This window comes from Triticum dicoccoides, chromosome 3B, assembly GCF_002162155.2.
Source record: "Triticum dicoccoides isolate Atlit2015 ecotype Zavitan chromosome 3B, WEW_v2.0, whole genome shotgun sequence".
Lineage (NCBI taxonomy): Eukaryota > Viridiplantae > Streptophyta > Magnoliopsida > Poales > Poaceae > Triticum > Triticum dicoccoides.
The window spans coordinates 269,218,230-269,245,163 of record NC_041385.1 but is presented as its reverse complement, the minus strand read 5'-3'; positions in this window follow the sequence as shown (position 1 = coordinate 269,245,163).

Genomic DNA, 26,934 nt, shown 5'->3' with positions numbered 1-26,934 from the left:
ACTTATATTGATTTACAACTCATAAATTACAACTCAAAACTAAAACAAGATATGACTCTATATGAATGCCTCCGACGGTGTACCGAAATGGGCAATGAATCAAGAGACATGTATGAAAAATTATGGATGGTGGCTTTGCCACAAATACGATGTCAACTACATGATCATGCAAGGCAATATGACAATGATAATGTGTGTCATGATGATAAACGGAACGGTGGAAAGTTGCAAGGCAATATATCTCGGAATGGCTATGGAAATGCCATAATAGGTAGGTATGGTGGCTGTTTTGTGGAAGATATAAGAAGGTTTATGTGTGATAGAGCGTATTATATCACGGGGTTTGGATGCGCCGGCGAAGTTTGCACCAACTCTCAAGGTGAGAAAGGGCAATGCACGGTACCGAAGAGGCTAGCAATGATGGAAAGGTGAGAGTGTGTATAATCCATGGACTCAACACTAGTCAAAAGAACTCATATACTTATTGCAAAAATATACAAGTCATCAAAAACCAAGCACTACGCGCATGCTCCTAGGGGGGTAGATTGGTAGGATAAGACCATCGCTCGTCCCCGACCGCCACTCATAAGGATGCACAATCTAAGAACACCTCATGTTTCAAATTTGTCACACAACTTTAACCATACGTGCATGCTACGGGATTTGCTAACTTAAACACAAGAATTCTTTAAATTCATAATCACCCAACTAGCATGAATCTAATATCACTACCTCCATATCTCAAAACAATTATCAAGTATCAAATTGATCCTAGCATCCAATTCACTTCCTATGATAGTTTTTATTATACCCAACTTGGATGCCCACCATTCTGGGACCAATTTTATAACCATAGCACATACCATGCTGTTCTAAGAGACTCTCAAAATAATATAAGTGAAGCATGAGAGTCTAACAATTTATATAAAATTAAACCACCGCCGTGCTCTAAAAGATATAAGTGAAGCACTAGAGCAAAAATTATCTAGCTCAAAAGATATAAGTGAAGCACATAGAGTATTCTAATAAATTCCAATCAAGTGGGATTCTCCCGAAAGGTGTGTACATCAAGGATGATTGTCGAAAACTAAAAAGCAAAGACTAATATCATACAAGACGCTCCAAGCAAAACACATATCATGTGGTGATTAAAAATATAGCTCCAAGTAAAGTTACCGATAAACGAAGACGAAAGAGGGGATGCCTTCCAGGGGCATCCCCAAGATTATGCTTTTGGCTATTCTTGAATATCTTGGGGTGCCATGGGCATCCCCAAGCTTAGGATTTTGCCACTCCTTATTCCATATTCCATCAAATCTTTACCCAAAACATGAAAACTTCACAACACAAAACTCAACAGGAAATCTCATAAGCTCTGTTAGTGAAAGAAGGAAAAACCACCACATAAGGTACTGTAATGAACTCATTCTTTATTTATATTGGTGTTAAAACTACTGTATCCCAAGTTCTCTATGGTTCATACCACTTAATACTAGCCATAGATGCATCAAAATAAGCAAACAACACACGAAAAACAGAATCTGTCAAAAATGGAACAGTCTGTAGAAATCTGAAACTCTCGAATACTTATGGAATTCTAAAAATCCTACCAAAACAGGAAGTCCTGGGAAATTTGTCTGCTGATCTACAGCAAAAAGAATCAACGTAAAATCACGTTTATGTGAATTACTAAAATTATTTTTGTGCGTGCTAAGTTTCTGTTTTTCAGCAGAATCAAATTAACTATCACCATAAATTACCCTATAGGTTCTACTTGGCACAAACACTAATTGAAACATAAAAACACATCTAATCATAAGGTAGATGCAAGATTTATTACTAAGAAACAAAAACAAAAAACACAAATAAAATTGGGTTGCCTCCCAACTAGCGCTATCGTTTAACGCCCCTAGCTAGGCATAAAAGCAAAGATAGATCTAAGTAGTGCCATCTTCGGCACTCAAAAAGGAAAAAGAGGATATCCTCTCTATGGCATTCATTCTTCTATTTATGGTAAGCACATTGCCATTAATGGATGAAGTAATATTAAGCACGTTACGGAAATTTGCATCTAAGCTAACCTTCATCTCTTTGATAATTACATTTTGGTAAAAGCATAAGAGAGTAGTTGATTCAACCTTATCATTCATAGGGTGCCCAAATATGGTTTTCATTTTTTCATAGGTATCTATTGCATCCCCCTTAAGAAAACCTTCTTCAAAAATAGAATCTAGAAATTGCTTGAAAGAAGCGGGTAAGCTAACATAGAAACTTTTTAGGTAAACTTCAATTTGATACTGTGGCACATAGCTAGCCCGAATCCTTAATAACCTATCCCAAGCATCTTTTAAAGACTCATCAAGCAAATAGCAAAAAAATCCGGAGTCATTTTCATAAAAATTATTTAAGCTCTCATTGGTGACCCCAGTGTCCATAGGATCATTATTTATGAGCTTAGAGAGAATAGAAGGGCTATCCAAGGTACTAGAACCATGTAAAGGACCCTTAGTTCTTTTTGATTCAGCCATGGCAATGGGAAGGCAAACGGAAAAGAAAGAAGAGATAGGGAAAGAGAGGGCAAATAAAACGGCAAGGGTGAAGTGGGGGAGAGGAAAATGAGAGGCAAATGCGAAATAATGTAAATGCGAGGGAGATGAGTTTGTGATGGGTACTTGGTATGTCTTGACTTGAGCCAAGACCTCCCCGGCAACGGCGCCAGAAATCCCTGTTGCTACGTCTTGAGCTTGCGTTGGTTTTCTTTGAAGAGGAAAGGGTGATGTAGCAATAGTAGCGTAAGTATTTCCCTCAGTTTTTGAGAACCAAGGTATCAATCCAGTAGGACGCTCCTCAAAAGTCCCACGCACCAACACAAACAAAACAACAACTCGCAACCAACGGAATAAAGGGGTTGTCAATCCCTTCAAGGCCACTTGCGAAAGTGAGATCTGATAGAGATAATATGATAAGATAAATATATTTTTGGTATTTTATAATATAGATTGGAAAAGTAAATATGCAAATAAAAGTAGATTGAAAGCTTATATGATAAAAAAGTATTACAGTGCGTGAACAAATTACTGTCGAGCAATTGATAGAAAAGCAAATAATTATGAGATTATCTAGGCATGATCATTTATATAGGCATCACATCCATGACAAGTAGATCGACTCCTGCCTGCATCTACTACTATTACTCCACACATCAACCGCTATCCAGCATGCATCTAGACTATTAAGTTCATAAAGAAAAGAGTAACGCATTAAGAAAGATGACATGATGTAGAGGGATAAACTCATGCAATATGATATAAACCCCATCATGGCAACAATACAATACGTGTCGTGCTGCCCCTGCTGTCACTAGGAAAGGACACCGTAAGATTGAACCCAAAGCTAAGCACTTCTCCCATTGCAAAGATAACTTAATCATACATAAAAGAATTCAAAGGAAATTCAAATATTTCTCATAGATAAACTTGATCATAAACCCACAATTCATTGGATCTCGACAAACACACCGCCAAAAGAGTTACAACGAATAGATCTCCAAGAAGATCGAGGAGAACATGGTATTGAGATCCAAAAAGAGAGAAGAAGCCATCTAGCTAATAACTGTGGACCCGAAGGTCTGTGGTAAACTACTCACAACTCATCGGAGAGGCTATGGTGTTGATGTAGAAGCCCTCCATGGTCGATTCTCCCTCCGGCGGAGAGCCGGCGAAGGCTCCAAGATGGGATCTCGCGGATACAGAAGGTTATGGTGGTGGAAATAGTTTTTTGTGGTCGCGTTTGATGTTCTCGGGGTACGTGGGTATATATATGAGGAAGAAGTAGGTCGGTGGACGTCCGAGGGGCCCACGAGATAGGGGGGCGCGCCCAGTAGGGGGGTCGTGCCCTCCACCCTCATGGTCGCCTCGATTGCTTCTTGACTTGCACTCCAAGTCCGCTTGATCAGGTTCGGTCCAAAAATCACGCTCCCGAAGGTTTATTGCCGTTTGGACTCCGTTCGATATTCCTTTTCTTCGAAACATTGAAATAGGCAAAAACAGCAATACGGGCTGGGCCTTCAGTTAGTAGGTTAGTCCCAAAAATGATATAAATATGTAAAGTAAAGCCCATAAACATCCAAAACGGGTAATATAATAGCATGGAACAATAAAAAATTATAGATACGTTGGAGACGTATCACTTGTTGCAATCCGTGTTGAATTCTCCTCATGCTTATTGTCAAAATAAAGCTTTTACGAAACATATTGTTGATGCCTTGATGAAATCTTATGAGGAAAAACTTAATTTGGAAGTTTCTATACCTAGACAACTCTATGATGAATGGGAACCTACTATAAAGATTAAAATTAAAGATCATGAGTGCTATGCTTTGTGTGTAGTTTTCGGAATCGTGGAAACACTAGCACCCAAATCACACAAAGCATAGCACTCATGATCTTTAATTTTAATCTTTATAGTAGGTTCTCATTCATCATAGAGTTTTCTAGGTATAGAAACTTCCAAATTAAGTTTTTCCTCATAAGATTGCATCAAGGCATAAACAATATGTTTGGTAAAAGCTTTATTTTGACTATAAGCATGAGGAGAATTCAACGTGGATTGCAACAAGTGATACGTCTCCAACCTATCTATAAGTTTTGATTCTTCCATGCTATTATATTACCCGTTTTGGATGTTTATGGGCTTTACTTTACACTTTTATATCATTTTTGGGACTAACCTACTAACTGGAGGCCCAACCTGAATTGCTATTTTTTTGCCTATTTCAGTGTTTCGAAGGAAAGGAATATCAAACGGAGTCCAAACTGGAATGAAACCTTCGGAATCGATCTTTTTGGAAGAAACATGATCCAGGGGACTTGGAGTGGACGTTTAGCAACAGAGGAGGTGGCCACGAGGGTGCCCGGCGCGGCCCCTAGGGGTGGGCGCCCCCTACCCTCGTGGGCCCCTCGAGCATCCACCGACCTACTTCTTCCTCCGATATATACCCACGTACCCCGAGAACATCAAACGCAACCACGAAAAACTATTTCCACCGCCACAACCTTCTGTATCAGCGAGATACCATCTTGGAGCCTTCATTGGCGCTCCGTCGGAGGGGGAATTGACCATGGAGGGCCTCTACATCATTTCCAAGGCCCTTCCGATGAGTTGTCAGTAGTTTACCACAGACCTTCGGGTCCATAGTTATTAGCTAGATGGCTTCTTCTCTCTCTCTCTTTGAATATCAATACAAAGTTCTCCTCGATCTTCTTGGAGATCTATTCGATGTAACTCTTTTTGCGGCGTGTTTGCCAAGATCCGATGAATTGTGGGTTTATGATCAAGTTTGTCTATGAGAAATATTTGAATCTCCTCTGAATTCTTTTATGTGTGATTAAGTTATCTTTGCAAGTATCTTTGAATTGTCAGTTTGGTTTGGTGTACTAGATTAATCTGTTTTGCAATGGCAGAAGTGCTTAGCTTTGTGTTCAATCTTGTGGCATCCTTTCCCAATGACAGCAGGGGCAGCAAGGCACGTATTGTATTGTTGCCATCGAGGATAAAAAGATGGGGTTTATATCATATTGCATGAGTTTATCCCTCTACACCATGCCATCTTTCTTAATGTGTTACTCTGTTTTTCATGAACTTAATACTCTAGATGCAGGCAGGAGTCGGTCGATGTGTGGAGAAATAGTAGTAGATGTAGGCAGGAGTCGGTCTACTTGTCGCGGACGTGATGCCTATATACATGATCATGCCTAGATAATCTCATAACTATGTGCTTTTCTATCAATTGATCAATAGTAATTTCTTCACCAACCACAATACTTATGCTATCTTGAGAGAAGCCACTAGTGAAACCTATGGCCCACATGTCTATCTTTTATCATATAAGCTTACCATCTACTTTTATTTGCATCTTTACTTTTCCAATCTATATCATAAAAATACCAAAAATAGTTATCTTATCCTATTATCTCTATCAGATCTCACTTTCGCTAGTGGCCGTGAAGGGATTGACAACCCCTTTATTGCGTTGGTTGCGAGGTTCTTGTTTGTTTGTGTAGGTGCGTGGGACTTCTGAGGAGCCTCCTACTGGATTGATACCTTGGTTCTCAAAAACTGAGGGAAATACTTACGCTACTTTGCTGCATCACCCTTTCCTCTTCAAGGAAAACCAACGCAAGCTCAAGACGTAGCAATGACGCCCATAAGCATGTGAGCAAGTTCTTCCCTCTTTGCTACACTGTCTCTGAAAACATTGATCAGTTATTGTTGCGCAAGAAAGTGCACCTATGACTCCTCCACGATTTTCATCATTGCTTCAGCCAATAAATGGTTCACAAACATACATCTTTTTCGTTGCATTCGAGAGAGAGGAAACTGGAGTAGATTCAGATGGCGGTTTTGGTAGGCTTGTATTATCGATAGTGGAGAGTGTCTCGGCCACTTCATCATAAGATAAATTAGGAGGGGAAACGAAGAGATTAATCAAGATTTATTGCCATATTACCTGGCCTAGATTTACTGGAAAGAAACAATTTGGTTGCCTTGCTACTTTTAGAGTTTGTCTTCTTATCTTCAGCAGCCTGCACCAAATTAACACTCTAGCATTGCTATCATTGGCCAGGTCAGATAATAGGAAAGCAACATTGGCACAACGAAAGTTTGGGCAACCAGACCACAACAGCCTACACCAAATTTACACAATATGGCACAGCTATCATCAGCCAAGTAAGGTAATATGAAAGCAACATTGACACAATGAATGAATGGGCAACCAGAGTAGCACTACTTTTTTTATCAAAGAATGGCTTCCCCCTTCCCTTTTTCATTACTGAAAACCCACTGCAGAACCAAAGTATTCAAACCTAACACTAACCTAACACCTACAGTCTGCCTGACCCATCATCCTGGGCTTACAAAGTTCATGAGGGCACCAAACTAACAGCAAAAAACTACTAAAACATTGCAACAAACGTAAAGGCCACATCTTCAGCAGGAAGTAGAGTCCAGAGCAGCACTACAGTTTAGTAATGTGCATGATATGTGATAGTACACTCATGCAGCTCAGTATGCAAAACTACCAGGCATTTTTCCTTACAAAAATCAACATTATGGCCTTTAATTATACATTTTGCTACAACTAAATTTAGCTTAGATAAAGGTTGGATTCACGCCGATTAACAAAATAATTGCTGATGTAAAAATGTAGTGATATACAACATGTACTTACATCAGCATTGGAGTATAGAGAATTCCCCAAAGATACTTTCCTCATAGACGATACCAGTGCAGAAACTCTTCTATCTATTAAGCTTATTTTCTAAAAGAGAGATGGGTAAGAAACATGTAGAAAATATGATCAGCATGCTATAAAATTTCATGATGCGAGGATACACACACGCTTCTTAGAATGGAGTTGACATATTTTTGATGGCTTGGAGTGGACTAGTTCTTTGGCCACTTGAATCTGCTTATTATCAGTAGGAGTTGGGGTTCTCTGTGCTGGAGCAGTATCTATGAAAACAGGAGTTGGTTTACTATCTCCTGGCGTTTGGATCTTTTGCAAAGACCTTGTTTGTAACCCTTCAGATTCTAACATAGTCGTCTTCCCCTTGCATGCCTTGTATAGAAGAATGGTGCTTCAATTATAAAACATGCTACAACAAAGAGATGGAATAGGTACTACAGAATAGAAAGGCATGACATATTGACATGTATTCCCTCCATCCAGAAAAAAAATGGATGGGTCTAGGCGTATTTCAGTTCTAGATACATCCATTTTTATCCATTTTGGCAACATGTAATCCGGACGGAGGGAGTATGATGTAAGAGCTAGGGATACGACAGGAAAACAGAGTAAAAAAACATTAGTTGAATGTAAAACTATATGCTAGCGGAATACATATAGAAAAACACTAAGGCAACATACGCGTGTATGATTGGGAAACTAAGATGGCATTGAACAGACCACTAGAACAACACTTCAATGCAAAAAAAGCATGGTATGGTAGACAGATGAAGTACGTATTGATGAATAACAATGCATAAGATATTCAGAAGGATGATGTCCAAACTAAGCAGATGGCATTGCGATAGAGTAGAATGAAAGTACTTGAATTTAAAAACATGTTATCATGAATGGAATAGGTACTGAAAAACAGGAAGGCATGACATATTTACATGCATGATCAGCAGGCTAAGGACATGGCATTGCAATAGAGTAGATACACTCCAAGACATTATATGCATGTTCTACCCATATCACGGGCCAAGTTAGAGCAAGGACCTTGTGGGGTGAAGATAATTTCATCATCTTTCTGCAAGTCTTGTGAAGAACTGCGTTTACATGTTCCATCATATTGGGTATCATTGACGTCAAGTTTGTTGGCCGTTACATTCCTCCATGAGGTTCTTGTGGATATATTAGTGTGTGCAATTATATCTGACATGCATGGAAGACAACTAGTAGTTAGATTTATGTAATGAGTTCTTGTAGGAGACGACATAAATAGTAGGACTGGGGTTAACTAGCAGCAACAGGTCCCAAAAATTAAAGGGAGAACATAGATAAAAGCTACAGAATATGTATCGTTTGTACATGAGATTAACTAGATGGCACACAAAATTATTAAAGAACAACATAGGTAATACTAGAAGTGGTATAATACAATAATCACCAGCCTGTGAGATAGCATTGGCTTATGGATGATATCTATGGAACAACGTTACATAAAGAACAAGTCTCTTAGCTGAACTATGGAACAACGTTAACTCTTGAACAAGACCCATAAGAGATCAGCATGAATATACAGTGAAATGTGATAATCTACTTTCCATGCTTAGATGAATAACAAAGCCATAAATTTTGCACACAAGTAAGATGAGGGTACAACCTATCTTGCCGCCATCCATAAGAGTGAGCATCATGTGATGACTTGTCGATGGCCATGCGATTGTTGTGGCTGTCTATGTCGGGCACGCGCATTCGATGCAGGGAACTGTTGAGTGGGGACTATAGCTCCCTTCTGGTGTATGCTTCCCTTGTTTGAGCAGCTCCAGTAAGAAGGAAGACGGTGTGGCTGAAGATGCCAAAAACACATAATGTTAAGAACGACACATATCTCTGATCTGAAGAAATACCCTAAGAGATCAACAGTAAGGTACGATAGTGGTCACACGTCTGTTGACTGAAGACTAAATTGGGGTCACATGATTTATTTTATTTTGGTACTGTCCGATCTACGCCGGATGGCTTGATGGCTGTCATGTGCCTCCCGGCTGACACTGTTCAGAATCTTCCCCGAAGAGCCAGCGACCACCGGCATAGCAGCCTGCCTCCGCCGTCCGTAGCCATGAGAGCTCCGACCAAAACCCTGCTCCCGCCCCACCGCACTGTAGTGGTTGCACCGCCCTCGGCCAATCCGCAAAGACTCGCCGTCGTCCAGATCCGGTGGCGACAGTACCTTCAACCCACGCAACTCTAAGATAGCCATGTAAGCGTTGCATCCATGGAGAAATTGCGCCCCGCTCCCTTATGTTAGACACTAGCCAACCGGTAGCCTAGGAGCTCCGCCATCTCGAGGGGTGCTGCTTCCCATTGGGATTCGACTGGCCCAGAATAAAAATTCAGACAACTGACGCCTAAATAAAGTGATTTGAGATGAGTGTACGACCTATCTTGTGGCCCAGTGAAGTAGGCAGCTCCAGCTGCCGAGTCGTTTAGGCCAGCATGGTTGTAGTGGCTACCGGCGGCAGGAAAGCAAATATGTCACGACGGTCGACAGCTACGGGGAAGTAGCGCGGGGACCCTGCTAGACGCTTCCGACGTTGCAGCCGCTCCGACGCCATGCACAACGATGGGAATGAATCGGCTCCGGTAGCCATCGTCGATGCAGCTCTGGCAACACGGAGTAAGAGGCACATGGCCCAGTACACGACGACAAACGGACAGCGTCTCTGGCATTGGGAAGGAGGGCGGCGGTGAATTTGGTGCGGTGTGGGGCGCCATGGAGGAGGGGCTGAGGTTTCATGGCTGGGGAGAAGGAAGCTTCCAGGGAGAAGGTGATTTGGTACCCACGAGGTATGAATGGGGAATTGGGAGGGGGAACCATGTCTTACGAATGCATTTGTGTGAAATGTGGGGGGAGTTACAGTTCTACCCCTGCCTTTAGGCTTCTGGGCTTGGGTCTGTGTACTGAGGGTCGAGGATAGTAGAGTAAATTTGCTGCTCCCAAATAGTGGGCACGAGCGATTTCGGGCGAGGAGGGTGTGTTTCGGAATAGTGGGCGTGAGCGATTTCGGGCGAGGAGGGCGTGTTTTGAAATAGTGGGCGCGAGCGATTTCGGGCGAGGAGGGCGTGTTTTGAAATAGTGGGCGCGAGTGGTTTCGGGCGAGGAGGGCGTGTTTTGAAATAGTCAGCGCGAGCGATTTCAGGAGAGGAGAGGGTGTTTTGCCGTCCACATGTCATTTCGGCCGAGGAGAAGGAGCACTTGGATGAAGTTACGAACCTACCCTCGATGTACAATGGGCCAATTGATGTGTGTCCCACATAGGCCGGTAATTTCGCGTCTCCCATTTATTTGCTAGGGTGTATTCCACCGAGCAGAGGGTGTTTAGCGGCTCATTCAAATTTTGGGAGAATGAGCATCCACATCTACCATACCAAGTCGATTCCAATCAAATTTTGAAATATTAGCTTGCGACTTCTTTTTAGATGGAGAGATGATGATCGGGACTATTGTGTTTTTACATGCTCGTTCTAATGATTTACTATATGACAAATAGTTGACCCACTCAAAAACGGGAATCAAACCCAAAATAAAGTAGCTCAATTCAATGAAATAGCTCGTTCACCAGGTCAAAATAGTGAACTAAATCCAAAATTGGACACCTCAATTGAGTAGCTTGTTGTATAATATTATAGTACTCCATGAACATGTTGAAAGTCAAGTTACTGAACTTGTTTGATACGCATATCGCCGTTCATCTGTGGATTGCACAAAACATGTTCTCCAATTTAAATATTTTAATGCAAGTTTATATCGAAACATGGTTTATATCAGTCTTTGATGCATAAAACACGACCTCCCCCTCTCCCGGACTCCTGCTGTCGTGGTTCTAAGCCTGACAGTAGAGTGGGGGGTAGGTATGGAGAGGCAAGGTCCTAGCTATGGAGAGGTTGTAAACACAAGGGATGTACGAGTTCAGGCCCTTCTCGGAAGAAGTAATAGCCCTACGTCTCGGAGCCCGGAGGCGGTCGAGTGGATTATGAGTATATGAGTTACAAGGTGGCGAACCCTTCTACCTGTGGAGGGGGGTGGCTTATATAGAGTGCGCCAGGACCCCAGCCAGCCCACGTAGGAGAGGGTTTAAGGTGAGTTAAGTCTCGGGCGTTACTGGTAACGCCCCACATAAAGTGTCTTTACTATCATAAAGCCTACTTAATTACAGGCCGTTGCAGTGCAGAGTGCCTCTTGACCTCCTGGTGGTCGAGTGAGTCTTCATGGTCGAGTCCTTCAAGTCAGTCGAGTGAGTCCCTCGTTGGTCGACTAGAAGGCGACCTCTGCTAAGGGTGTCCTTGGGCAAGGTACTTAGATCAGGTCCATGACCCTACCCTAGGTACATGACCCCATCATTAGCCCCCGAATGGATTGAGGCTTCGAGTGAGGAAGGAGTTGATGTTGTTTCCGATTAACCTTTGCACACTGGTCGTGCGTTGTTCTGGACCAAAGAATCTCTTCGTTGATAGTGAGCAACTTGTCTTCAGTTGACTCGATCCATTCTCTTCTTTCGTCGAGTGATCTTTCGGGCTTCGACGATCTCCGAGCGACGGATCGCGGGAAACCCCGCGTCTGACAGACCGATCTGCCATTTGCGGATTCCATGGGATGCGAAATTTGGGGACGCGCGCGAAGCGGAGCGGACCGCGGCGTTCGGATGGGACGGGACATAAACGCCTCGATCTCCGCGCCGCTTTCTTCGCCATGTATCTCGTCTGCATAACTGTTCCTGGATATGATTAGATTGACCGGGCCCACCTGTCATCCACTCGGAAGGGACCTTATAAATGCGCCCGGCGAGGATTTTTGTACTGTGCCTCAGCATTCTCTCTCTCTCTGCTCCCTTCGTCCCCGTCCAGCGCGCTCGCTCTCGCCCCCGCACAACTTCCCCTCGCGCATCTCGCCGGCAACCATGGCCAAGGAGAAGATGGCGGCGCTGGAACGTGCGAAGAAGGCGTCGGCGTCGGAGAAGGCGAAGGGGAGATCTACCAGCCGCGGCGGGTCTTCGTCCAGATCCCGCCTGCCGAATGGCTGGGTCCAAGGGGACTGGATCCAGTCGACCATCACAGAGAAAGATCTCCTCGACATGGCCAACGAGGGCTTGATCCCTCATGGAGCTGCCAGGCTTCCGGGGAAGGAGTGGCAGCCCCAGCCAGAAGAGGGTGAGTGCGTGCTCTTGGCCACCCATGTTGATCGTGGATTTTCTTTGTCGCCGAGTATTTTCTTCCGTGGCTTCTTGAACTTCTTTGGAGCGCAGCTCCACCACTTTACCCCAAATTCTATCGCCTATCTTGCCGCGTTCGTGTCTATGTGTGAGGGTTTCCTGGGCTGTCGACCGCACTGGGGTTTGTTCAAGCATATATTCACGTGTCGCTCTCAGACCGTGAAGAAGGCGAGCCCAAGCGATGAAAGGACCCGAGTCGTCCAAATGTGTGGGGGTCTGGGCATCCAGGTGAGGAATAAGAGCACCTTCCCGCCCATGACCTTTCCCGAGTCAGTCAGAGGCTGGCAATCGACCTGGTTCTACTGCCAGGACCAGTCGACGCCGAGGCAGTCGAGTGGACTCCCACAGTTTACCATGGACCGAGTGAACAAGCCCTCCTCTCTGAAGTTGATTCCGGAGGGGAAAGCTGACGTGAAGATGTTGATGGAGCGCGTGGTGCAGTTGGTTCGGGAGGGAGTGACGGGCATGGATCTCCTGGAGGTCTTCCTTAGGCGTCGCATCCAGCCCCTTCAGTTCCGGAGCCACTTCATGTGGTTGTACTGTGCGACTGAAGACGAGACTCGAGTCCATCCAGAAGCAGTCGACGGTGTCACTCTGGAAAGATGGATGGTAGCCGTTACCGGAAACAAGGATAACCCACGCGGAGCCAGAAGGATTCCTCCACTCGACCACAACAGCGATCCAAACAAGGTACGCTTGCTCTGCTCTCCACTGTGTTCTTGTCACACTCATTTCTGTTTATCCTGTCGACTGGTCGATTGATCCTTGTCTTGATATCTGCTAGGCCCTCACCGAGCTGTACTCGATGCCCAATGGGGCACAAGCTCCAACTGAGGAGGGTGAGGCGAGTGGGGGCGAGAGCCAGGAAGAGGAGGAATGGGACTCGGACGTTGCAGAGGATGATGATGATGATGACGATGATGACGGTGATGAAGATGACGTTGAAGACGAGGAAGAAGAGGAGGAGGAGGTCGTACCACCGCGCTCGGAAAGGCGGTCGAAGCTTGTCCACGACCCTTCGACTGAACGTGGTAAGGGGGTTGCGACCGCCGCTCAGTCGACCAAACGCCCTCGGACCACCTCTCCAGTGCCGACTGAAAAGGCGCCGAAGCAGCCCAGGGCGGCCTCGTCGAAGCCGATCAAGCTCCTACCGAAGATGAAGGTGTCCATCCCTACCATATCAGGGTAATCGTGCTGCTTAAGTCTTCTTATTTTGTGTGAACTTTGTCTCTGGTTGACGCTGAAGTTAGTCGACTGATTCTTTGGAGTTGCATTGCTGCTACTTCTGAGACCTCAGCCCGGGCTGACGACCATGAGATGGAGGACGCAGCAACTTCAAAACCAGGTACTTATATTCGTAACGCCGTTTTTAGTCGACTGACTCGCGATCTCTGATCCTGATTCTTCTCCGTAGCTCCACCCAACGCTGTTATCAATCTCCCTGATGATGATGAGGATGAGGAACCGCTGAAGCGTAGAAGGAGTAGGAAAGCGTCTGCCAGCAAGGTGCCCCAGGATGTGACGGCGCCTGAGATTCTGATTGCGGAGGAAGAGAACACCACTCGACACACGGTGTCCTTCGCAGATCCATTGACGAGTGCTCAGCAGCCCTCCCTCTTCACGATGCACCACGTCCCAATGGACCAAGCTGGCGTGGCGAAGGAGGCAATACACCAGGCGGGAATCATGATGGAGCAGTTGAAGACCATCCGGGATGCGAGCCAGGCAGCTTATGACGCCAGTTCTGCCCTCCAAAGCAATGTTCCGGTCAGTCGACCACCGTTTGTTCTGTTGGATATGCTACCAAGAACTTTTCCTTTCCGGAATTTATAGTAGTCACCCACTGGGTGTGTCGATTAAACTCCGTGTTAGCGGGGCACGCTGAGTGCACCCGCTGGGTGTAGTCCCCAAGGCTAAGGTCGACTGCTGGCAGTCGGCCTTAGGCTTTATGATGTCAATCTTTCTGTCAGTCGACTATGCCGACTGGATTTCACAAACCGGTGGGGGCACGCTAAGTGCACCCACTGGGTGTAGTCCCCGAGACTGTGGTCGACTGCTTGCAGTGGATTACAGTCTTAAAGAATACATCTCTCTCTCTTTTTTTTTGAGGTCGACTGGTCGACTTTGTCTTCAACAGGATTAGTGGGGGCACGCTGAGTGCACCCACTGGGTGTAGTACCCGAGACTACGGTCGAATGCTTGTATTCGGCTGTAGTCTAAGAAACATGTGATTTTTCCTTTTTCACTTGGAAGTGAATTATATTTGACATTTAGTCGATTGGTTCTTCGCAGAACTCCTGTGATCTTGTGGCTCGCTACTCTGAGCTGGAAAACAAGCACACTCAACTCGAACTGAGCTTGAAGCTGGTTCAGGAGAAGCTGACGAAGGCAAAGGAGGAGACCGAAGGTATGTTTGGTGAGACCCTGACGACTGCTTTTCCCCTTGCTTGTTTTAAAATCTGATCTTGCTGTAACTTGCAGGTAAGGTAAGGGAGGCCCAACAGAAGAAAGACCTCGAACTAGCTGAGAAGATCAAGCTTGCTGACAAGAAGTTAGCTTCAGTCACCAAGCTTGAACAAGACAATACCAATCTGAAAGCTGCTCTTGGGATCGCCAACAAGGAGGTCAGTCGACTAAAAACTGATAAAGCTGCCCTGACCGACCAAGTCAGTAAGTTGACTGGGAAGAAAAATGATCTGGAGGCCTTCCTGAGCGGTCTTGCCAAGAAGCTGTTTCTTATGCTTGAAGGTAAACCTCTATGCTCGGCAAACATTTCCAATTGTGGTTTTTCCATTCGACCATCCCCTTGACTTAGTGATCATCCTTGCAGAATTTTGTCAAAACTTTGAAGAAGAAACTAGCCGGCTAGAGCCAAACCTCGACCCCGTCAATTCTCCGGTGAACGACGAAGTTGCCATGGATGTTTTCCGACTGGAGTCTCGTGTTGCAGCTGTCGTGGACTATCTCGCAAGGCTGAAGGCCGCCACATCTCGCATCGACTCGACGCTCTGGCCTGAGGAGACACTTCAGAATGACCTTGAGTCGCTGATGGCCCGCTTGAACACGATCCCTGGTCGAGTGTAGGAATGGAAGAAGTCGTCGGCTCGGTGTGGTGCAGATGTTGCTCTGTGTCTGGCCCGAGTCCACTGTAAAGACGCGCGAGAAGAGAAGCTGGCGGCCCTTCGGGTGGCCAACACCAAGAAACACGACTTCAGGTCCTTTATGGAAACTTTCCTTGCGGCTGCCACTCGGATCGCCGACGGAATTGACCTTGATGAATTTGTTGCACCTTCCAGCCCTCCACAGGAGGGGTAAAAAACTTCTTCTGGCTCGACGCTTTAAATTTGCCTCGGTATGCCGAGTGAAATTGTAACCGATAAACCTTAACAGGCTTAACGCCTGAGAACTTTCGGTTCTTTTAGATATCGATTCAAACTTGAATTTGGTGTTTGAATACGATTGCTTTTGGCTCGAAATGTCTTTTGCAGGTTCAAAGCAAGACGTCTTTACTGCAATCGACTTATTCTTTAGTCCACTTAGGCGAGCACTGGGCTGCGGCTAAGCCTCCGAGTGGAAGCCCGGCTTACCACTCGGTAGGATTTCTATAACTTAGGCGAGCATTGGGCTGCAGCTAAGCCTCCGAGTGAGGGGTTTGCTCTTCACTCGGTAGGATTTTTATAACTTAGGCGAGTGCTTGGACTGCAGCTAAGCCTCCGAGTGAGAGGGTTGCTCTTCACTCGGTAGGATTTTTATAACTTAGGCGAGTGCTTGGACTGCAGCTAAGCCTCCGAGTGAGAGGGTTGCTCTTCACTCGGTAGGATTTTTGTAACTTAGGCGAGTGCTTGGACTGCAGCTAAGCCCCCGAGTGAGAGGCTTGCTCTTCACTCGGTAGGATTTTTTACAACTTAGGCGAGCACAGGGCTGCAGCTAAGCCCCCGAGTGAAAGTCTGGCTTACCACTCGGTAGGATTTTTTAAACTTAGGCGAGCACAGGGCTGCAGCTAAGCCTCCGAGTGAGAGGCTTGCTCTTCACTCGGTAGGATTTTTTACAACTTAGGCGAGCACAGGGCTGCAGCTAAGCCCCCGAGTGAAAGTCTGGCTTACCACTCGGTAGGATTTTTTAAACTTAGGCGACCACAGGGCTGCAGCTAAGCCCCCGAGTGAGAGGGTTGCTCTTCACTCGGTAGGATTTTTGTAACTTAGGCGAGTGCTTGGACTGCAGCTAAGCCTCCGAGTGAGAGGCTTGCTCTTCACTCGGTAGGATTTTTTACAACTTAGGCGAGCACAGGGCTGCAGCTAAGCCCCCGAGTGAAAGTTTGGCTTACCACTCGGTAGGATTTTGATAACTTAGGCGAAACGGATTCGCAGCTAAGCCTCCGAGTGGGAGTCTGGCTCACCACTCGGTAGGATTTTTACAAACTTAGGCGAAACGGATTCGCGGCTAAGTCACCCACTGAGGGGGAATTTTATTGGACAAAAATAAAAAGTGACAGAAATTATGGAGGAACTATCACACTATTATTTTGAGGTCCATGAACTATAGAAGTACTTTATTGCAACTTATCCGAGTGATAAAACTTAAGTATAAAATGGGCGGAGTAGTTCCGCGTTCCAAGCCCGGGGCTCGTCGATATTATGCTCGATGTTGTAAAGGCGGTACGCCCCATTGTGGAGAACCTTGGTGACAATGAAGGGACCTTCCCAAGAAGGAGCAAGCTTGTGTGGCTTGTGCTGATCCACTCGGAGAACTAAATCTCCTTCCTGGAAGGCTCGACCTCTCACATTTCTGGCGTGGAAACGACGCAAATCTTGTTGGTAGATGGTCGAGCGGATCAGAGCCATCTCCCTTTCTTCCTCTAAAAGGTCGACTACATCCTGCCGCGCTTGTTCAGCCTCTGCTTCGTTGTAGATTTCAACTCGAGGAGCATTGTGGAGAAGATCACTCGGCAAGACTGCTTCAGCTCCGTAGACCAAGAAGAATGGAGTTCTTCCGGTCGACCGATTAGGTGTGGTCCGCAGCCCCCAAAGCACTGAGGGAAGTTCGTCGACCCAAGCTCCAGCCGCCTGTTTGAGATCACGCATCAGTCGGGGCTTCAATCCCTTAAGAATCAGTCCATTAGCTCGCTCTGCTTGTCCATTCGACTGCGGGTGGGCGACTGAAGCGTAGTCGACCCGTGTGCCTTGGGAGTTACAGAAATCTCTGAATTCCTCCGAGTCAAAGTTCGACCCATTATCCGTAATGATGCTGTGCGGGACTCCATATCTGAATATTAGTTCCCTGATGAAGCTAACAGGAGTACCGGTGTCAAGGTTCTTGATTGGTTTAGCCTCGATCCACTTGGTGAACTTGTCGACTGCCACCAGTACATGCGTGAAGCCGCTTCGTCCTGTTCTCAAAGGACCGACCATGTCCAATCCCCATACTGTGAAAGGCCAGACGAGTGGGATGGTCTTCAGAGCCGATGCAGGCTTGTGCGACATATTTGAGTAGAACTGACATCCCTCGCACTTATCCACTATCTCTTTTGCCATCTCATTCACCTTGGGCTAGTAAAATCCGGCTCGGTATGCTTTGGCCACGATGGTCCGAGAGGACGCATGATGACCACAGGTCCCCGAGTGGATATCATTGAGGATGAGTCGACCTTCTTCTGGTGTTATGCACTTCTGGCCAACTCCAGTTGCGCTTTCTCTGTATAATTGTCCTTTGATTACGGTAAAGGCCTTAGATCGACGGACGATCTGTCGAGCCTCTTCCTCATCCTACGGAAGCTCTTTTCTCAGGATATATGCGACATACGGAACTGTCCAGTCGGGAATGACCACCAAAACCTCCATGATCAAGTCGACCGCCGCTGGGACCTCAATCTCAGTCGGATCTGTGGCACTCTTGGGCTGTGGAGTTTCTTCGGTGAAAGGATCTTCTTTGACTGACGGAGTGTGTATATGCTCCAAGAACACACCACTCGGAATGGCTTCTATCTTGGAACCTATCTTTGCTAGATCATCAGCTGCTTGATTTTTCAGTCGGGGTATATGATGGAGCTCCAACCCCTCGAACTTCTTTTCCAGCTTCCTCACTGCACTGCAGTATCCAGTCATGGCTGGGATTCTCACATCCCACTCTTTCATCACCTGGTTGACCACTAAATCCGAGTCTCCATAGACCATCAGGTGACGGACGCCGAGTGAAATGGCCATGCGCAACCCATATAAGAGGGCCTCATATTCTGCTTCATTGTTGAAGGAATCAAAGTGAATCTGGAGCACATATCTGAGCTTATCTCCTCTGGGGGAAACCAGGACAACCCCAGCACCGGAACCATTCAACATCTTAGAGCCATTAAAGAACATGGTCCAATGCTCCGAGTGAACTTCAGTCGGCTGTTGTTGTTCAATCCACTCGGCGAGGAAATCTGCTATTGCCTGGGACTTAATGGCTTTCTTTGCCTCAAACTTGATATCAAGGGGAAGAAGTTCAATCGCCCATTTGGCCACCCGACCAGTTGCATCTCTGTTGTGCAAAATCTCTGATAGTGGAGCGTCGCTGACGACTGTGATGGAATGATCAGAAAAATAATGAGCAACCTTCTTTGTGGTCATGTATATTCCATACACAAGCTTCTGATAATGAGGATATCTCTGCTTGGATGGAGTCAAGACATCAGACAAATAATACACTGGGCGCTGAACTTTGAGAGCTTTTCCTTCTTCTTCCCGCTCGATCGTAAGCACAGTACTGACGACTTGTCCTGTGGCTGCGATATAGAGCACCAGAGGCTCTTTGCTGATTGGAGCAGCAAGCACCAGCTAGGTGGAGAGCAGAGCTTTTAGCTCGGCAAACGCTGCATCAGCTTCTGGAGTCCACTCGAACTTGTCTGTCTTCTTCATCAGTCGGTAAAGAGGCAATGCCTTTTCACCGAGTCGTGAGATGAATCGACTTAATGCGGCCAAGCATCCAGTAAGCTTCTGGACATCGTGCACTCGCACAGGGCGTTTCATTCGGAGAATAGTGCCAATCTTCTCTGGGTTAGCGTCGATTCCCCGTTCGGAAATGAGAAAACCGAGTAACTTGCCACCAGGAACTCCAAATGTGCACTTTGATGGATTGAGCTTGATATCATATCTTCTGAGGTTGGCAAATGTTTCGGCGAGATCAGCGAGCAGGTCGGAACCTTTTCGTGACTTGACAACGATATCATCCATATATGCTTCCACATTCCGACTGATTTGAGTGAGTAGACACTTCTGAATCATTCGCATAAATGTGGCTCCGGCATTCTTGAGGCCGAATGGCATGGTGATATAGCAGAAGCACCCGAATGGAGTGATGAAAGCTGTTTTTACCTTGTCGGGTCCGTACAGCCGGATCTGGTGGTACCCGGAGTAGGCATCTAGAAAAGACAGCCTCTCGCATCCCGCGGTCGAGTCAACAATTTGATCTATGCGAGGGAGAGGAAAATGATCTTTCGGGCAGGCCCGGTTGATGTGCTTGAAATCAATGCACATTTGGAGCGACTTGTCCTTCTTAGGAACCATGACGACATTAGCGAGCCACTCGGAGTGGTATATCTCTCGGATAAATCCTGCCGCCAACAGTCGAGCCACTTCCTCACCAATGGCTTTTCTCTTCTGGACGGAGGACCGCCGAAGATGCTCTTTAACTGGTTTTGCAGACGAGTCGACTCTTAGGCGATGCTCAGCCAGTCCCCTGGGAACACCTGGCATGTCAGCGGGCTTCCATGCAAAAATGTCCCAGTTCTCACGGAGGAACTGGATGAGCGCTTCTTCCTATTTTGGGTCCAGTGTTGTGGAGATGCGGGTCGGAGCTGCATCGGGGTCGGTCGGGTGAATGTGAACAGGCTTCGTCTCACCGGACGACTGAAATGCAGACTCTGTGGCGGGTTTCTTTGATCGCAGCAAGTCACTCGGATCTGCGTTTTGCTTGTATTCCTCGAACTCGACCGCCGTCACCTGGGAATCGGCAATCTTTGAGCCCTTCTGAAAGCACTCTTCTGCCTTTTTCCGATCACCGGTGACAGTGATCACTCCTTTGGGGCCGGGCACCTTCAATTTGAGGTACACGTAACATGGTCGAGCCATGAACCGTGCGTAAGCTGGCCTCCCCAAAATGGCATGATATGCACTCTGAAAATCCACGACCTCAAACGTCAACTTTTCTTTGCGAAAATGTTTCGAATCATCAAACACCACGTCCAAAGCTATTTGGCCGAGTGACTCGGCTTTCTTCCCTGGTATAACTCCATGAAAGCTCATGTTACTAGTGCTCAGTCGGGACATCGGAATGCCCATTCCTTTCAGTGTGTCTGCATACAACAAATTCAGCCCGCTTCCACCGTCCATCAGCACTTTTGTCAGTCGAGTGCCTTCGACTACTGGATCGACCACCAAAGCTTGCCTCCCAGGGGTGGCAATATGAGTCGGGTGATCAGATTGGTCGAATGTGATGGGTATTTGAGACAATTTCAGATAATTTGCTTTTGCTGGGGCAACCATGTTCACCTCTTGGTTAATGACTTTCAGTCGACTCCTGCTTTCCACATCTGCAAAGATCATCAGAGTGGAGTTGATATGCGGATATTCTTCCTCACTGTCCTCCTTGTCTTCGGCCTTGTCCGACTCCTTCTCCTTGTCCTTACACTGTTTTACCTAAAACTGCTGGATCAGGAGTCGACATTGGCGAGTGGTGTGCTTCGGGTAGATGATATTCCCCTCTTCGTCTTTCTTCGTGTGGATGTGACATGGCATATCCATTACGTCGTTCCCTTCTTTATCCTTTACCTTCTTGGGGTTCCAGGATCCTTTTGGTTTCCCCTTAAACTTTCCCTGAGTCACGGCCAGAGCCTCTCCAGGAGCTGCCGGTTCAGCCTTCCGCTTCTGTTTCCGACTGGTGTTTCCTTTTTCCGACTGACTCGGATTGTGCTTGCCGCTTCGGAGTCGGTCTTCTTCTTCGCCGTTGGCGTACTTGGTAGCAATCTCCATCATCCGACTCAAGGTCATGTCACCGGTTCGACCAAACTTCAAACTCAGTTCTCTGTTCTTGACGCCATCTTTGAAGGCGCAGACTGCCTGATGATCAGACACATTCTCCACAGTGTGGTGCAAAGTGATCCATCTCTGAATATACTCTCTGAGAGTCTCATTGGTCTTCTGCACGCAGACTTGCAACTCTGTCAGTCCAGCTGGTCGCTTGCAAGTTCCTTCAAATGTTCTGATGAACACTCGGGACAAATCTTCCCAAGTGTAAATGCTGCTAGGCGGTAATTGAGTTAACCATGCCCTGGCAGAACCTTCCAGCATGAGGGGTAAATTCTTCATGGCCACCTCATCGTTCCCACCACCAATCTGAACTGCCACTCGGTAGTCCTCAAGCCAAGTTTCAGGCTTAGACTCACCAGTGAACTTGCTGACTCCTGTTGCCAACCTGAAATTGGGAGGGATAACTGCGGCTCTGATAGCTCTGCTGAAACATTCAGGACCAGAAACATGCACTCGACTGCTTGTGGGTGCATCTCTGTCGAGTCCGCCTCGATGGGCTCTGTTCCGGTCGACCAAACCTTGCACGATAATGGATCGCGCGTCGAAGCCTGGTTCTCTGGGGTCGACTGGAACCCTTCGCCCTGTACTGTACTGACGCCTGTCATCTTGCTGCCGAGGAGCGTAAGACCCACCCCTCGGAGGGGAATTGGGCACTCGACGCCTATCATCTCGGTCGAGTCGGTCGCCATATTGATCTCGCCGATTCTCGCGCCCTTCACGCCGCGGAGGCGATCTGGGGCTGTGAGCCGACTGAACCATATTCGCAGTGACGGATCGACTGTGAATTCTATTGCGCGACTGAGACACGGCTGAATTCTGATCTCCTGCTGCCCGGAGCAGATCCCTGATCTGCAGCAAACCTCTGCCAGCTTCCGACTGCAAAGGCTGGATGGACTCTGCTATACGGGTCGCAGCTGGTAAATTCTGGATTGGGGTTCGATATACCTGAGTCGGCGGGAAGAGTTGACGTCGACTGTTGTCGGGAACTCGTTGCCGCGTGCGCTCGTCGAGTGCTCGCTGAAGATTCTCCAGTCGAGTGCGTTCCGCCAAATTGGCCAGACGTGCCTCCTCCAAGGCACGAGCCTCGGGGGTTTCTCCTGCGATGGGAGTACGCAGAGCATCCACGTTCCTGCGGCGAAGTTCCTCTCTTTGCAGAGAGTCGAGTGGCTCGGGCTGGTACTCTTCGTGGCCTCGTGCAGGGTCGCCTCCGTCACCTGCTCCACCATCACGGGCGAAGCCAGGGGGACTGCAGGGCCCGTCGACCATCAAGATTTCCGCCGCTGGATCACTGCTACCGCACTCGGATGCAGTCTCTACGGAGCCAGTCGACAGATCGAACAAGCCGTAGAGAGATTCGTCGGGCTCGATTGCCGCAACTTGGGTGGTGGCCGATTGGCGAGCCACCGCGTGCCTCACCCATCGCTGAAGCCTCGACCGGCCCGAGCGCTTGTGCTGGCGGGAGACCGGGAGGGTGGACGATGGAGGAGTCGTTCGATACGGGGTCGACGGTTGCCGCAGCAGAACACCGCGGACACATGCGCGAAAATGCGTCGCACCGCGGACGGGGAGCGCATCAACGTCGAGTGGAGCCTCCTGGAGCCAGGCGGAGTCGTCGGCGATGAAGGTGAGAGTGCCGAGATAGATCTCTCGACCTTCGACCAAAACTCCAGCAGACACCATGATGAAAGTACTTGGAAGAATCGCAACTTCTCCACAAAATCGCTAAAACACCTGCCCCACGGTGGGCGCCAACTGTCGTGGTTCTAAGCCCGACAGTAGAGTGGGGGGTAGGTATGGAGAGGCAAGGTCCTAGCTATGGAGAGGTTGTAAACACAAGGGATGTACGAGTTCAGGCCCTTCTCGGAAGAAGTAATAGCCCTACGTCTCGGAGCCCGGATTATGAGTATATGAGTTACAAGGTGCCGAACCCTTCTACCTGTGGAGGGGGTGGCTTATATAGAGTGCGCCAGGACCCCAGCCAGCCCACGTAGGAGAGGGTTTAAGGTGAGTTAAGTCTGGGGTGTTACTGGTAACGCCCCACATAAAGTGTCTTTACTATCATAAAGCCTACTTAATTACAGGCCGTTGCAGTGCAGAGTGCCTCTTGACCTCCTGGTGGTCGAGTGAGTCTTCATGGTCGAGTCCTTCAAGTCAGTCCAGTGAGTCCCTCGTTGGTCGACTGGAAGGCGACCTCTTCTAAGGGTGTCCTTGGGCAAGGTACTTAGATCAGGTCCATGACCCTACCCTAGGTACATGACCCCATCACCTGCTCTCTCTCGCTGACAATCTTCAATTCTGTTGCACGCATCCAACACACAAACCTTGTTGGTCCCTCTCCCTCCCTCCCTCCCTCCCTCCCTCTCTCTCTCTCTCTCTTTGTGTGTGCAGGGGGGTCTTTCTATTTCTCATGCATATATACTCCATGTATAGGTCTGTCTCGCACACTATGTATGATTCTCTAGTCCAAGCTAAATATCTTGGGTGCACTCATCGTACGCACACAAATTCCCTGGCTCGTTGCCCGTAACTCTCTCAGGCACCACTCTGTTGTCTCGGAGCTCTTCCCTCTCTCTCTCTCTCTCTCAAACTCTCCATCTCACTGGGTCACACATACACATGCATATCTCACCCGCACTCGATTGACCCATCTAAAACTCTACCTCTCTGCCTCGTTCTCTCTCCATCTCACACGCGCACACAAACACACACAATCTCATGCCTAGCCAAGTATGATGGTCTCTCACTCAATTGTAGGCACACGCAGTCCCCCCTGTATGTATATGACTAGCTAATTCTTAGTCTCCATCACAAACATGTGCATGGTCTATCTCGATTTCTCTCAGGGCATCTTTCTACTGCACATGCACCTCGTCCCTCGATCTCGCACTCGTATAGTCCCCTCACGATATCGAGGGGATCTCTCTATCACAAACACACCCTCTCTCCCTCCCCATGCCTCCATCTTCTCCATGCGTCCCTCTCGACCTTTGTTCCTTGTTGTCCAGACCTCTATTGGACATGCGCTATAGGGGTGTCTCTCTCTGTTGAAAACAATCAAGAACTAGCTATCTTTGTCTATCTCCTCACCTCGCTTTTCTATCTTGGAGATGCATATGTGATATGTTTGCATAAGAAATGAACCCACACTCTCTCTCTCTAATTTATCGTTTGTTATCCCTTTCTCTTTCACACACATACTCTTTTTGCACACTCACTCATTCTCCTTCACACGCACTTGATCTTTCTCGACTTAGGCACTCTATTCGGTCCATAGCATATGGATTTGTTGAAAAGTCAAACATCACAAAGTTTGACCATGTACATGGAGAAAGACATTTACATCAAGAATGGCAAACATATACCATTAGATTCATCATGAGATGTAGTTTGGTATGATGTATCTTTGGTATTGTACATATAAATAATATTTGCGTAAACCTGGTCAATGTTTCCAAAGTTTGACTTCTAAAAAATTTATATGCACTGCATTATCGAGCGGATGGAATATCTCTTTCCCCCTCTCAGTTATTTGACACACCACTCAGCCTTATCGGGGCTCCTCTATCTCTCTCAAACTTTATATCTCACTGGTTCACACATACACATTTCTCGCTCGCGCTACATAGACCCATCTAACACTCTCCACCCTTGTTCTCTCTCTATGTGACAAGCGCCCCCCTAAGTACCATAATCCCTCACTCCATCATAGACGCACGCACTCCCCCCTAAGTATGACTATTTCTCACTAGCCATCAGGAACACACGTATTGTCTCCTTCCATCCATACATCTATCTCGATATCTCTCGGGGTATCTTCTATCGCGCGCACACCTTGTCACTCGATCTCCCACCCATGTAGTCCCATCACGATCTCCAGGGGACCTCTCTATGACAAACATACACTCTCTCCTCCCCATGTCTGCATTTTCTCCGTACGTCGCTCTCGACCTCTCTCCCTTGTTTGTCAGACCCCTATTGGCCACGTGCTAGGGGTCTTTCTCTCTCAGTTGCAAACAACCACACACTATCTCCTCACCTTTTTGCCGCTGTCGAGGATGCATGTGTAATATGTTTTCATAAGACACACACGCTTTTTCTCTACTTTTATCGTGTGTTGTCCATGTCTCTTTCACACACGCACACACACTTTTTTCAGTCACTATTTCTATTTCTCTCTCTCTCTCTCTCTCTCTATCTTTAACTCTCTCTAGTTAGGTACTCTCTCACGTCCATAAGCATATGGATGTTTTGAAAAGTCAAATCTCAAAAAAGTTTGACCAGGTATATGTGGAGAAAAACATTTACATCTGGAACGATCATTAGATTCATCACAACATGTACTTCATACTATCATTTATCTTTGGTATTCTAGATACAAGTAATTTCTTTATAAACTTGGTCAATGTTTAAAAGTTTGACTTAAAAAAATGTAGGCACTACATTATCGAATGGAGGGAGTTGCTCTTTCTCTCTCTCTCTCTTCTATCTCTCACGGGCCTCCCCTCTCACTCGAACTCTCTATACTGAGGGATTATAAGGCTACTGTGTCAGCGTATAGCTCCGTATATTATTTAGTTAACCGGTCAACCAGTCCACATGCTGCCTTGTCAGCTCTTGTTATCTACCTTAGTGCGCTGGCCCATGTGGCAGTGGGTGAAAATAAGTAAACTAGAGGCCCATCTGACATGCGGTGAAGTAAACAAAGTTGAAACCACTTGGGGTAGCACCCCGCACGCTAAATTTAGGGCACACTTCTTCTGCGTGACGGACGCACTCGGGCACACTTCACCACTGCGAGGCAGCATCCATAGAAGGACGCACTCGCGCACACCCAGCACACAACACACACCAGCAAACGTGTACACCGGCATCGCTACCGGCTCAGATGGATGGCGAGGCAGCCAACAAGTAGAGGCGGCTCAAGCCAAAACTGCATCCGGCCAGCCTAGACTTTATTAGGAGCCTCCCCGACGACATGCTGCTCGTCATCATTGGCCTCCTCCCCACCAAATCTGCCATGGGTACCACCCTGCTCTCCCAGCGGTAGCGCCCCCTCTGGCACCACGTCCCCCTCAACCTCACCGTCAACAGCTACCTCTGTGACGAGATTGAAAATGCATGGCCGCAGTCTCCAACATCCTTTCATCACACCTTGGGCCAGTCAGACGCCTTGACATCCACATGTTTAGTACGAACTGCAAGGTCCAAGCCAAGTTTGAAGCTGGACGATGTCGCTCTCTGCCACCGTTTGTGCTCTGCCTCACGCCAACGCTGCGCCATGCTAGCTTCAGCTCCTGCTATCTTCCCCAGATTAATGCCGCACCCGCCCTTCTTCTCCCTCAACTCAAGCAGATCCACCTCTTCGATGTTA